The sequence below is a fragment of the Mercenaria mercenaria genome, chromosome 15, assembly GCF_021730395.1.
Source record: "Mercenaria mercenaria strain notata chromosome 15, MADL_Memer_1, whole genome shotgun sequence".
Classification (NCBI taxonomy): Eukaryota; Metazoa; Mollusca; class Bivalvia; order Venerida; family Veneridae; genus Mercenaria; species Mercenaria mercenaria.
Window position 1 is genome coordinate 20,015,870 of NC_069375.1, and position 12,467 is coordinate 20,028,336.

At 36.4% G+C, this 12,467-nt stretch overlaps 2 long non-coding RNA genes across 2 annotated transcripts; one reads left to right on the forward strand and one right to left on the reverse strand.

Moving 5' to 3' along the window:
- Positions 1–2,676: 2,676 nt before the first annotated feature.
- On the reverse strand, positions 2,677–6,527 carry LOC128548948 (uncharacterized). Its single transcript, XR_008367369.1, has 2 exons — positions 5,256–6,527; positions 2,677–5,211 (listed from the first exon to the last, which is right to left on the reverse strand). It is a non-coding gene; the product is annotated as an uncharacterized LOC128548948 (long non-coding RNA).
- Positions 6,528–6,840: 313 nt separating this feature from the next.
- Positions 6,841–7,861, forward strand: LOC128548949 (uncharacterized). Its single transcript, XR_008367370.1, has 2 exons — positions 6,841–6,930; positions 7,673–7,861. It is a non-coding gene; the product is annotated as an uncharacterized LOC128548949 (long non-coding RNA).
- The last annotated feature ends 4,606 nt before the right edge of the window (positions 7,862–12,467 follow it).

Here is a 12,467-nt window from a genome sequence, read left to right on the forward strand (position 1 = left end):
AGATTATTGCAGTCTGGACATCGTTTCATCACCTGCCTATATTCCAAGTTTCAAGTCGATAACCTTTAATGCTCGGGACACAAAATCTGATGGGCAGATTTGACCTTTGATCTACCATCCTGGTTTATGCAGTCAACACATCGTCTCATCACCACCTGCCTACATCCTAAGCTTAAATGGTTAGTAAGTTATGCTCTGCTGTCTGAAAGATGGCGCACTCCACTATCCGCGATTTGACAGTGAAATGAATTTTGTCTCGACACCAGCTACAGTAAGATACAACAATAGTTACAAAGACATGACAGAAAAACAAAGGTTGCTGAAAAACATTAATCTTAAAAATAACCTAAGTATAACACCTTGGTGACCTAGACCTTGGGTATAATGATCCCAGCCCCTGCACATACTTTGTTTGTATGCTGGACAATGTTTATTTGAAGTGACAGTAAAATATAAGCAAAATCTGATGGGCAGATTTGACCTTTGATCTACCATCCTGGTTCATGCAGTCTACACATCGTCTCATCACCACCTGCCTACATCCTAAGCTTAAATGGTAAGTAAGTTATGCTCTGCTGTCTGAAAGATGGCGCACTCCACTATCCGCGATTTGACAGTGAAATGAATTTTGTCTCGACACCAGCTACAGTAAGATACAACAATAGTAACAAAGACATGACTGAAAAACAAAGGTTGCCGAAAAACATTAACCTTAAAAATAACCTAAGTATAACACCTTGGTGATCTTGACCTTGGGTATAATGATCCCAGCCCCTGCACATACTTTGTTTGTATGCTGGACAATGTTTATTTGAAGTGACAGTAAAATATAATAAGCAACAGTAACAAAGATATGACAGAAAAACAAAGGTTGCCAAAAAAACACTAACCGTAAAAAAAACCTAAGTAAAACATCTTGGTGACCTTGACCTTGGTTATAATGAACCCAGCCCCTGCACATACTAAATAAGCTATTTATAGTAACGTAAAAGGGAAGTAATTAAAAAAAATTATTGTAAGTGAACAAAAGAAGGATCTGCCAAATAAAAACAAGAGCACTGCAATGCAATGCAAATGCAGAGCAATATACACTCAAAACAAAGTCATATGACCTTTGACCCCTAAGTGTGACCTTGACCTTGAAGTGAGCCATCCAAAACATGCGCTCTGCATGTCGTTTTGATGAGGTGAACATTTGTGTCTGGTTTCTTTGAAATCCTTCAAGGTGTTCAAGAATTACAGAATGGAAGGGAAATTGCTAACCAACAGACAGACAGACAGACAGACACCGAGGCGATAACATAATACGTCCCTTCGGGCATATAAAATGGAATCGAGATCTTATGGTGATACAAGTTGTGTGCAAGTTTGTTTAAAATCAAATCATAAATAAAGCTGCTATTGTGCAGACAATGTCAAAATAACTAATTTTGGCCCTTTCAGGGGCCATAACTCTGGAGCCCATTATGGGATCTGGCCGGTTCAAGAAAAGAACCAAGATCTTATGGTGACACAAGTTTTGTGCAAGCTTGATTAAATTCAAATCATAAATGAACTGCTGTTGTGCAGAAAAGGTCAAAATGGCTAATTCTGGCCCTATCAGGGGCCATAACTCTGGAACCCTGAAGGAATCTGGCCAGTTCAAAAAAGGAACCAAGATCTTGTGGTGATACAAGTTGTGTGCAAGTTTGGTTAAAATAAAATCATAAATGAATCTGCTATTGTGCAGAGGTCATTTTAGGGGCCATAACTCTGGAACCCATTAAGGGATCTGGCTGGTTCAAGAAAGGAACCGAGATCTTATGGTGACAAGTTTTGTGCAAGTTTGATTAAATTCAAATCATAAATGAAGCTGCTATTGTGCAGACAAGGTCAAAATAGCTAATTTTGGCCCTTTCAGGGGCCATAACTCTGGAACCAATGAAGGGATCTGGCCAGTTCAAGAAAGGAACCAAGATCTTATGTTGATACAAGTTGTGTGCAAGTTTGGTTAAAATAAAATCATAAATGAAAGCATTATCGTGCAGACAAGAAATTGTTGACGCACGCACGCATGGACGCACAGATGACGGGTGATCACAAAAGCTCACCTTGTCACTATGTGACAGGTGAGCTAAAAACAAAGATTGCCGAAAAACTGTAACCAAGAAAGCTCATGTTGACACCAGGGCGAAAAGAATAGCACCCCTATTATCTGAATAGTGGAGCTAAAAATGATGGACAGATTTGACCTATATGCTCAAACTGTGACCTTGACCATTCTACAGACCAGGTTCATGTTGTCTGCATATCATCTCATCACTACCTACCTATATGCCAAATTTGAAGTAATTAACTTGTATGGTTAATACGTTATATTCCTGACACGAAATATGGACAGTTTTGACCTTTCAGCCCAATTTGTGACCTTGACCTTTAACCCATGGAGCTAGTTCAAGCGCTCTACATATTATCTCATCACCATCTATCTATATGTCAAGTTTATTAAACTAAATACATTAAGGTTTAAATACAGGTATGCAAGGGGTAAGAATTATGACAGACGGACGGATGCACATGCAATCAGATAATACACTTGTTGTTTTTTTTCAAAACAGGCATATGAAAAGTGACAACAAAAGCTCCTAATGAGCTGTCTGCTACAGGTGATCTAGAAATTAAGACAAGGACTACCAGTTTTATTTTAGTACTTTATTCATGACAATAACATTAAAACAATAATATAAATTTCTCATAAGATAAGTTTCTTAATCTTATATCTAAACTAGAGATGCTTTTGAGAAAAGCGCATGTCTCCCACAACTGCCTAATCATCTAAATAGTACGTCAGTCTGCGCTTTCTTGGACCCAAAATGTACCCTATACTACTTGTGCAAGCGTTTTCATGAACCCAAAACGTACCCTATACTACTAATAAAAGTAGTATAGGGTACGGTTTGGGTGCACGAAAGTGCATGCGCTCTGAGGATTTTTCAGTAATTCAAGGGCCATAATTCCAAAGTGCCTGGGTCGATTTGGCTAGTTATCGAACTTGGCCAAGGTCTTATGGTCAGACACATTTTTTTCAAGTTTGGTAAAGATCGGGTGAGAAATGTTTGACTTAGAGTGCGGACAAGCTTTGTGACAGACACACACACACACACACACACACAGACTTGAGTAAATCAATATGTCTCCCACACCCGTGTGTGGTGGGAGACATAATTACTAATAGTAAATTTTGATGCAATCTCCCAAACAATGACATGAGACACAATCTTTGATGGACAATAGTACTGTGAAATCTGTTAATTTCATGGATATGAAATCTTACAGTTTTTTTTTTTGTTTTTTGACAAAACAGCTATTTCTCAGGGATATGAATATTATTAAAATGGATTTCAATTTTTTGAAGTTAAAATGAATGGATGTTTTCTTTGTTCTTTTGATTTTAGTTCTTGGATTGGAGAAAAACAGGAAATGTATGTACAAATTAATCTGCCACAAAAATAAAAGACTTCACAGTATTTATCATCATGAATGTTTCTCACTTAAACATACTAAGCTTACACAGTGGTCTAATAAACTAAAACTGAAATTTGTCAGCAAAGGTCAATAAAATGAACTGCAAGTCCATATAAATGAACTGCCATACTTTCACCTGAAAGAAGTAGAATACGAAATTCCCCCTAGATACATTCAGTAATTGCACAAGGAACAGAAATTACTTGGTCACTGCGCACTGGACATTTGACATCAAATCAAAAATTATGGGTCATTAACCATAAGTGACCTCCTTATCATATGTGATTTTAAAGCAAAGCATTCTCAAGTTGTTTAGCAAAAAAAAGTTCTACCGTTTGGGTCAATGTGACCTTGAACTTAAACCTACTGACCTCAAAATCAATAGGGGTCATCTCCTTGTCAAGATCAACTAGGCCCAAGCATTCTCAAGTTATCGTCCAGAAACGTTTAATTGTTCCAGGTCACTGTGACCTTGACCTTTGACCTACTGCCCTCAAAATCAATAGAGGTCATCTGCTGGTCATGATCAGCCTCCCTATAAAGTTTCCTGATCCTAGCCCCAAGCCTTCTCAAGTTATCATCCAGAAACGTTTAATTGTTCCAGGTCACTGTGACCTTGACCTTTGACCTACTGCCCTCAAAATCAATAGAGGTCATCTGCTGGTCATGATCAGCCTCCCTATAAAGTTTCCTGATCCTAGCCCCAAGCCTTCTCAAGTTATCATCCAGAAACAGTTCAATTGTTCCCATTCACTGTGATCTTACCCTTTGATTTACACACCTCAAAACCGACATCTGCAAAACAATATACCCTTCCTTCTTCAAAGAGGGGGTGGGGGGTGCATAAAAGAGGATATGGTACCTGTGTATGACACATTCTGGTGTGTTATAATTTGTAAGCTGGTAAAAAAACACGCTGTTTGCCACTATGCCCACCTATATTCTGTTACTGTAAGTTCAATGTTTGCCACTATGCCCACCTATATTCTGTTACTGTAAGTTCAATGTCTGACACTATGCCCACCTATATTCTGTTACTGTAAGTTCAACGTCTGACACTATGCCCACCTATATTCTGTTACTGTAAGTTCAACGTCTCACACTATGCCCACCTATATTCTGTTACTGTAAGTTCAACGTCTCACACTATGCCCACCTATATTCTGTTACTGTAAGTTCAACGTCTGACACTATTCTCATCTATATTCTGTTACTGTAAGTTCAACGTCTGACACTATGCCCACCTATATTCTGTTACTGTAAGTTCAACGTCTGACACTATGCCCACCTATATTCTGTTACTGTAAGTTCAATGTATGACACTATGCCCACCTATATTCTGTTACTGTAAGTTCAATGTATGACACTATGCCCACCTATATTCTGTTACTGTAAGTTCAATGTCTGACACTATTCTCACCTATATTCTGTTACTGTAAGTTCAATGTCTGACACTATGCCCACCTATATTCTGTTACTGTAAGTTCAATGTCTGACACTATGCCCACCTATATTCTGTTACTGTAAGTTCAATGTCTGACACTATGCAAGTTCAATGTCTGACACTATGCCCACCTATATTCTGTAACTGAAGGTTCAATGTTTGACACTATGCCCACCTATATTCTGTTACTCTAAGTTCAATGTCTGACACTATGCCCACCTATATTCTGTTACTGTAAGTTCAATGTTTGACACTATGCCCACCTATATTCTGTTACTGTAAGTTCAATGTTAGACACCATGTGTACCTATATTCTGTTACTGCAAGTTCAATGCCCACCTATATTCTGTTAGTGTAAGTTCAATGTTTGACACTATGCCCACCTGTATTCTTTTATTGTAAGTTCAATGTTTGACACTATGCCCATCTGTATTCTGTTATTGTAAGTTCAATGGTGCATAGCTAGTTGTCTGCAGACAAAAATGGGCAGTCCATGCATCAAAGTATAAAGTCAAGACTGTACCTGTACCTTCAGGGTACATCAGCCAACATGGAAACTGAAAAAAATTCCCCCTTTTAGTCAACACAACATACAGTTATGTACATGAACAGTAGCTAAAGGGAAAGGCAGCAAGACCATTTGTCACTGAATAATTGTGACATTCAACTGGAATGGATAATAGGGGGGATACAAGTCCACAAGAATCAATTCTAAAGTTTCATATGATGGATTGCTGCAACATCAGGTCTAGAAGTACTTCTATCTGCTGTCCTATGCTTCTGCTACACACACAGAGAAACCTTTACAGTAATTTATTTTAGTTATCTCACCATTAATTATAGCTTTTAACTATAGACTGATTTCCATTTCTGAAGTGCGACAGCAAGTTTTTCGCTGTTTAATGTTTACAAACTTTCACAGAAAGTAACATAATGTAATATCATTACAGTCAAATATGTCTAAGAGAAAAAAAGCCTCAAATCAGACAGCTAGATAAAGCCATAAAAAGAGAAAGGTTGGTGAAAGAAAAAAAAACTGCTGTAAAGTAACAACTCTACAAAAAGAATGGTGCACAATTAATCCACTATTTAACAACACTTATAATTATTTACTGAATAACATTATACTGATAATACTGTTACAATAATATGTGCTATTACAAGCTTTATTCTTGGCCCCCCAAACATTATAGCACTTGAAGCCACATTGTTTGGTCACTTCTTTGCTGACCGTATGCACAACAGTAGAACTAAATAATTGCAAAGCTAGTTTAATCTGTATTTGATAGATACTTATGTAAGGTCAGTTAGAAGTACATAGTTTATACAGAGAATATGAAAATCCAAAACCGGAAAAGCTTGGAGATGTTATCTCGACTATAAAAAAAAAGAACAAATAAGTGAAGAATGCGGGAAGTTAAGAGTAGACGTTTAAATCTCTGTAGGCTGGGAGGGATAGATCCCACACAGGAAATTTATTAAATTTTTGGCTGTTTACCATGGACTTTGCTAAAGAACAGCAACTGGGACTTAAAAACAAAAGACTGATGTGAAGAAAGCAACAAGAAGGCCCTGATAGCCCTGTATAATTCACCTGATCTAGTTCTTATCCCAGATAACATAGTTTCTAATTTGTGCAAGATTTCATAGAGATAAACATTTTGAGGTAACTCAGTTTTGAGCCTGACTTCAATATTTTGAGTTTTCTGATACTGTCTTATCAATATGCACAACATCACTTAAATCGACCAATCAAAATTATTGATATATAGAGCAAAGGAGTCTTATATCGACCCTCTTCTATTATCGACCCCCCACCCTTAATTGATACTTAATCACATTTATTACTAGAAATCATGTGATCATGTCATTCACTGTCATTTTTACGTCACAAATTTTCTTCATGCGCCATTTTGAATGTTTACATACAGTGTGACTGCATGAGATAAATTTCAGTGCCAACCACTACATCGTCCGTTAAGGTAGGTATCTTTCTGTTAAATCAAATTTACCGTTTTTGTGGATCGAATCAGTTTAATTTTGTATTTAATCCTACTATACACATATAGAACCCATTTCTATCAGCCATTTTTGTAGTCTCTTGCAACTTCTGGAAAGATTATGTGGGGGTCGATAATAGCAGATTGAAAATATGACCTTCTGCTATTATCGACCCCCAACTAATTAAATTTATATAATTTCTTGTTGCTTTGAGAAAAGCACTTAATTCATAACTTTAACATGTCCAAAACTTTGTGGAATGATACTTATTTCACTTGGGTATTGATTACATTTTACTCGGACTTTATCATAGACTCTCAGTGTAAAATCTCAAACTTTTAACTAAAATAAAGGTATTAAGTCAATATAACATTTCAATGAAACTTCAAAGTTTTGTTGTTTGTAGCATCATCTGAAGCATGTGCAGTGAAAAATCTTGATTTTATTTTTAAAATAGTGTGATATTTATTTCTAAAGTCACTATTATGTTCATTGTAAATATACTTTGTTATACCAAAGTGGAAACTGGCAGGTACTCTAAAATGCAGCTCTCTGATTGGTCAGTTAGAAACCCTAATGTTCTGTGATGACTCGTGATAAAGTTATAAATGCACATTTTAGTTGATCACAAGGATTAAAAATCTCCTAAAAATAAAAAGAAAAACAGCGCAGAGTCTCTGAAAGTTCGTCATAGTCTGATGTTTCTATCATTTATGATGATAGTGACAGTTATGACGATTTTGACGATTCCTCTGATGGACAAAATGATGATGGACAGTGCAGACAGCTTAGACCAATGTCAGGGGTGTGGTCAGTCTAATGGGAAGCCAAATGAGTGAAAAGGCTGTGATGAATGCCCAGGATGGTGGCACATTAAATGTACTAAGCAACCAGAACTTCACTTGTTGACTCCAGAGGACTTAAAAAAAGTTAATTTTAAATGTATAAAAATTGAATGCTAAAATATGTTGTTAAGGCTGTAGATAATAATGGATAATCAACTTTGTTTGAATGTTTGAATTATTTATCTCTTGTGTGTGGCTAATGTTATATTACAAATAACTATTATCTAACATTTACAATTTGTCAGTCAAAAGACCAAATATGAAACTGTGATAGTATGAAAGACCAAATTTATAAATAAAAAAAACACACATGAAATAATATTTTCCATGAAATCGTAGTAAAGTTATGCTTTGTTTATATGCTCAGTTGCGTAATTTCAAATTGCAATTATGACAATAATACCGTGTTCAGACTACGTTTTTAATCCTACATTAACTTGGGTTTATTTTTTAAACTAGTTTGCGTCCACACTATATGTGGTGTAAAACGTGAATTTTGTAAAGGTCAAGTGGTTTCTGTAATGTAGCATTAAAACTACCTCAGGAGGTGGTTTTAATACTACATTAAAAAGTAATGCTACATTATTTTACAAATGTGAACGCAAATGTGGGTTATAACTGGTTTTACAATCCCAAATCCACAGATCTTACCTTTTGGAGGAAGAATACCATGTGTTTCTCTTTTGTATCAAACAATTGATGCTGTGGCTGGCAAAATTAATTGGACTGTTGTTGAAACAAAAACATTAAATTGCGATATGGAGTCATGCTGACGCTCAAAATGGACAATAGATGGAATGAACAGAAATTCTTAGATGAACACGGAAGTTTAATATTGATGACCCCTTCTTGTTTCTGTTAGCTTCAATTCTTTGTAACCTTTTTTGCTTATTGCAAGATATCTGTTAACTTCCAACATTGCATGTATATATTTAAACCACATTTCTTTGCCTAGTGTGGACGCAAACTGGATTATATTTTGATGGGTTTTGAATGTCAAATACCAATTATAGCCAATTAGTGCCTAATAAAAATAAAACCGTTCGGCTAGTGTGAACACGGTATAAAGGACAAATAAAAATTAACTTAATATTAAGTTAATAATAATATTATGCTTGATTTTCAGTGTTTTCAAAGTTTAAAAAAAAAACAACTAGGGGGTCGATAATAGCAGAAGTGAGTCGATAATGGCAGACACATGTCACAAGACAGAATATTAGACCATACCTTATTCTGTAATGTAACAAGTGTTTTCATTGGTTGAAATCGACCAATGATAGTTTGTCTCAAATATATGTGTCACTTTGTCTCCGAAAGTGAAAGTAAGAATATGTACGATAGATTATGGTCTTAAGGGGTCGATAATTGCCTCCTTTGCTCTACTACGATAAATCGGCATACACTAATTATTAACTCTGTCACCAGCAATGGCTGTGCCAATAGAAATAAAGCACTAGAAAGTAGAGATTTATTGAAGGCTGTTAAATAGCCTAAAACGGCCTGTCACGGAGATGAAAGGGAACATTATCAGGATTATGAAAAGTCATAAAGTCGAAAGAGGACTTTTCATGAACAAGAGGGTCATGATGACCCTGGATCGCTCACCTGAGTAATATGAGCTACATGTTTCAAATGTCAAACTGATGATTTTTAGAAATTATTTGGAAGATTTTCCAATGTACAATCAAGTAACCCCTGGGGTGGGGCCAATTTTACCCCAGGGGGTCATGATTTGAACCAAGTTTGTAGAAATCTACTAGGCAATGATACATATCAAATATTTAAGATCTAGGCCTTCTGGTTTATTTTTAGCAAATTTATGAAGATTTCCCTCTGTACAATCAAGTAACCCCTGGGGCTAGGACAATTTAACCCTGGGGGTCAAATATTGAACAAATTTTGTAGAGGTCCTCTAGGCAATGCTACATGTGAAATATCTAAGCTCTAGGCCTTCTGGTTTATTTTTTAGAAAATTTTGAAGATCTTTCTATGTACAGTCAAGTAACCCCATGGGGTGGGTCAATTTGACCCCGGGGATCATGATTTGATAAAAAATTTGTAGAAGTCTACTAGGCAATGCTACAGGTCAAATATCTAAGATCTAGGCCTTCTGGTTTATTTTTAGAAATTCTTTGAAGATTTTCCTATGTAAAATCAAGTGACCCATGGGGCGGTGTCAATTTTGATCCTGGGGTCATGATTTGAACAATTTTAGTGGAGGTCTACTAGGCATTGCTACATGTCAAATAACTAAGCTCTAGGGCTTCTGGTATTTGAGAAGAATTTTTAAGATTTTCCTATGTAAAATCAAGTGACCCCTGGGGCGGGGTCAATTTTGACCCTGGGGTCATGATTTGAACAAATTTGGTAGAGGTCCATTAGGCAATGCTTCATACCAAATATCTAAGCTCTAGGGCTTCAGGTTTTTGAGAAGAACATTTTTAAAGTTTTTCTTTCAGTTGCCATGGCAACCAGCGTTCTGCATGGAATTCAATTCTTTGAACAATTTTGAAAGGGGACCACCCAAGGATCATTCCTGTGAAGTTTGGTGTAATTCTGCCAAGTGGTTTTCAAGAAGGAGATTTTTTTAGAAAATGTTGACGGACGGACGACGGACATTGAGCGGTCACAAAAGCTCACCATAAGCCTTTGGCTCAGGTGAGCTAAAAATGGGCTGTTAACAGACCCTGATTTAGAACACAGACTGCAACATGGTTTGTACTTTTTGTACAGACAGTGGCTTAAATAATAATTTCGTGACGGGTTGCGAGTCTGTAACTCGACAATGTAACAAAATACTAGAATTCAGTTGTCCAAAAGTGTGCAGCCTCCATCAAAAATGCCTATAAACAACCCGTATCCTCTCCAGTGCTGCAAAAATCATTCAAACTATAACTTTAATGTGTCCGTGTTTGAGAGGCTGTGACCCATGTTTAGAACATGTCATGCACTAGTTGCTTTCAGATTTTGACTGTGAGTTCGATGAGTGTTCTGTATTTAAGAAATTGATGTATTTTGGCAGGAATCAAATTACAAGACTTATTATCAAGTATGTAGTTCTAAACCATTGTTTACTTAGTATATTTTTCCGCTAATAATAGCTGGGCCACTAACTTTTAGGCTGAGCCCCTAGAGTTTGCCTGTAAGGAGCACAGATGGCTAATAGGGTCTGAGTGTTAATTTATATCCCTACATTTTATGAAAGATGTCGCAGGATCAATGTCGCTACAATATCTCAGACAGTAATTCATGCGAGACAGTCTAGGTACAAATTTCCTGTTGATTATTGATTATGGCAGACAATAAAGTGTGAAAACAATCTAAGTGGATTGAGGGAGAGGTGAAATTATTAGTTGAGGTGACCAGTAATTAAAAACTAGGGAAAAAGTTTGGCCCTGGTATTACAGCCACTGACAGGACCAAGTTTTGGTACAAAACTACACAGAAACTAGAGCTGCTTTTGAGAAAAGCACATGTCTCCCGCAACTACCTTATCAGACTTTCAGTGCTTTGATTTTCAAAAACAAGTTTTAAGGGGCATTTTTCTAAGGTGCCTGGGCTGACTGGCTAATAATCGAACTTGGCCAAGGACTTATTGGCAAACACATTTTGTACAAGTTTGTTGAAGATCGGATGAGAAATGTTGGACTTAAAGAGTGCGGACAAGATTTGTGACAGACAGACACACAGACTGACAGACACACACAGACAGGAGTAAATCAATATTTCTCCCACACCACTGTGTGGTGGGAGACATAATGAGTATGGTCCCCTTATCCTATCCACCCAAGTATTTATAAACAAACAAATGTGGCTGGCCTAATTTATCTTGTGAATAGCCTTACTATCCGAAGGAACATATAAAATCCCTGCTGTATCCTTTTGGTATCCATTCAAGCTTTAATAGTTTTAAGCTTTATTCATTTATCCAGTTTTCGACCTGTGATAAGTCACATTATTAAGGAATGTAGCATTTCCATTTTTAACTAGCTTTAGAATTGAGTCACATGTAAAAAATGACTCATTTATTTTATAACATCTTTCTGCCATTGGCCACATAATGATCGTTTTGTTGTCCAGTTACTAATTGTTTTGATACGCTGACTAAATAGAAATCATGACCGGTTTACTACTAATGTGGCCATGCTACATGTTTCATATTTACTTATCTAATGGGTTGATTTCTTTAAATACTGTTAATTCTATTATGCCAAGTAGCCAATTAGAATTATTATGAGATGAACATGTGACCATCCGACACCTGATAAGCCTCAGTATCAATTTGGCTTTCCAACAAAGAAGACACCTTGGACTTTAAGAACTATAAAAATTGGATAATCAATCATTTCAATGAAATATACATGTACATTGAAATTTTGCTTGATTTTACACTTATTAACTGCTAATGTTTACCTTCATTTAATTATATGATTTAATTGGACATAACATGTTAAAATCTGGAAATCAAGCTATCTGTGAAGTTCATTCTGGACTTACGGTAATATGCGCCACCCAACGAAAGTCAACGGACCGTTATGAAATTTTGCCGAATCAAAATTGACGATATTTCCGATTGACTGGTATTTTTTTCATTTTTCTGTTATTCTCCATTTTGCTGCTGTAAATCTTCAAACATGGCCACTAACGTCATTTTTTCAGCAGAGCGCAAAATG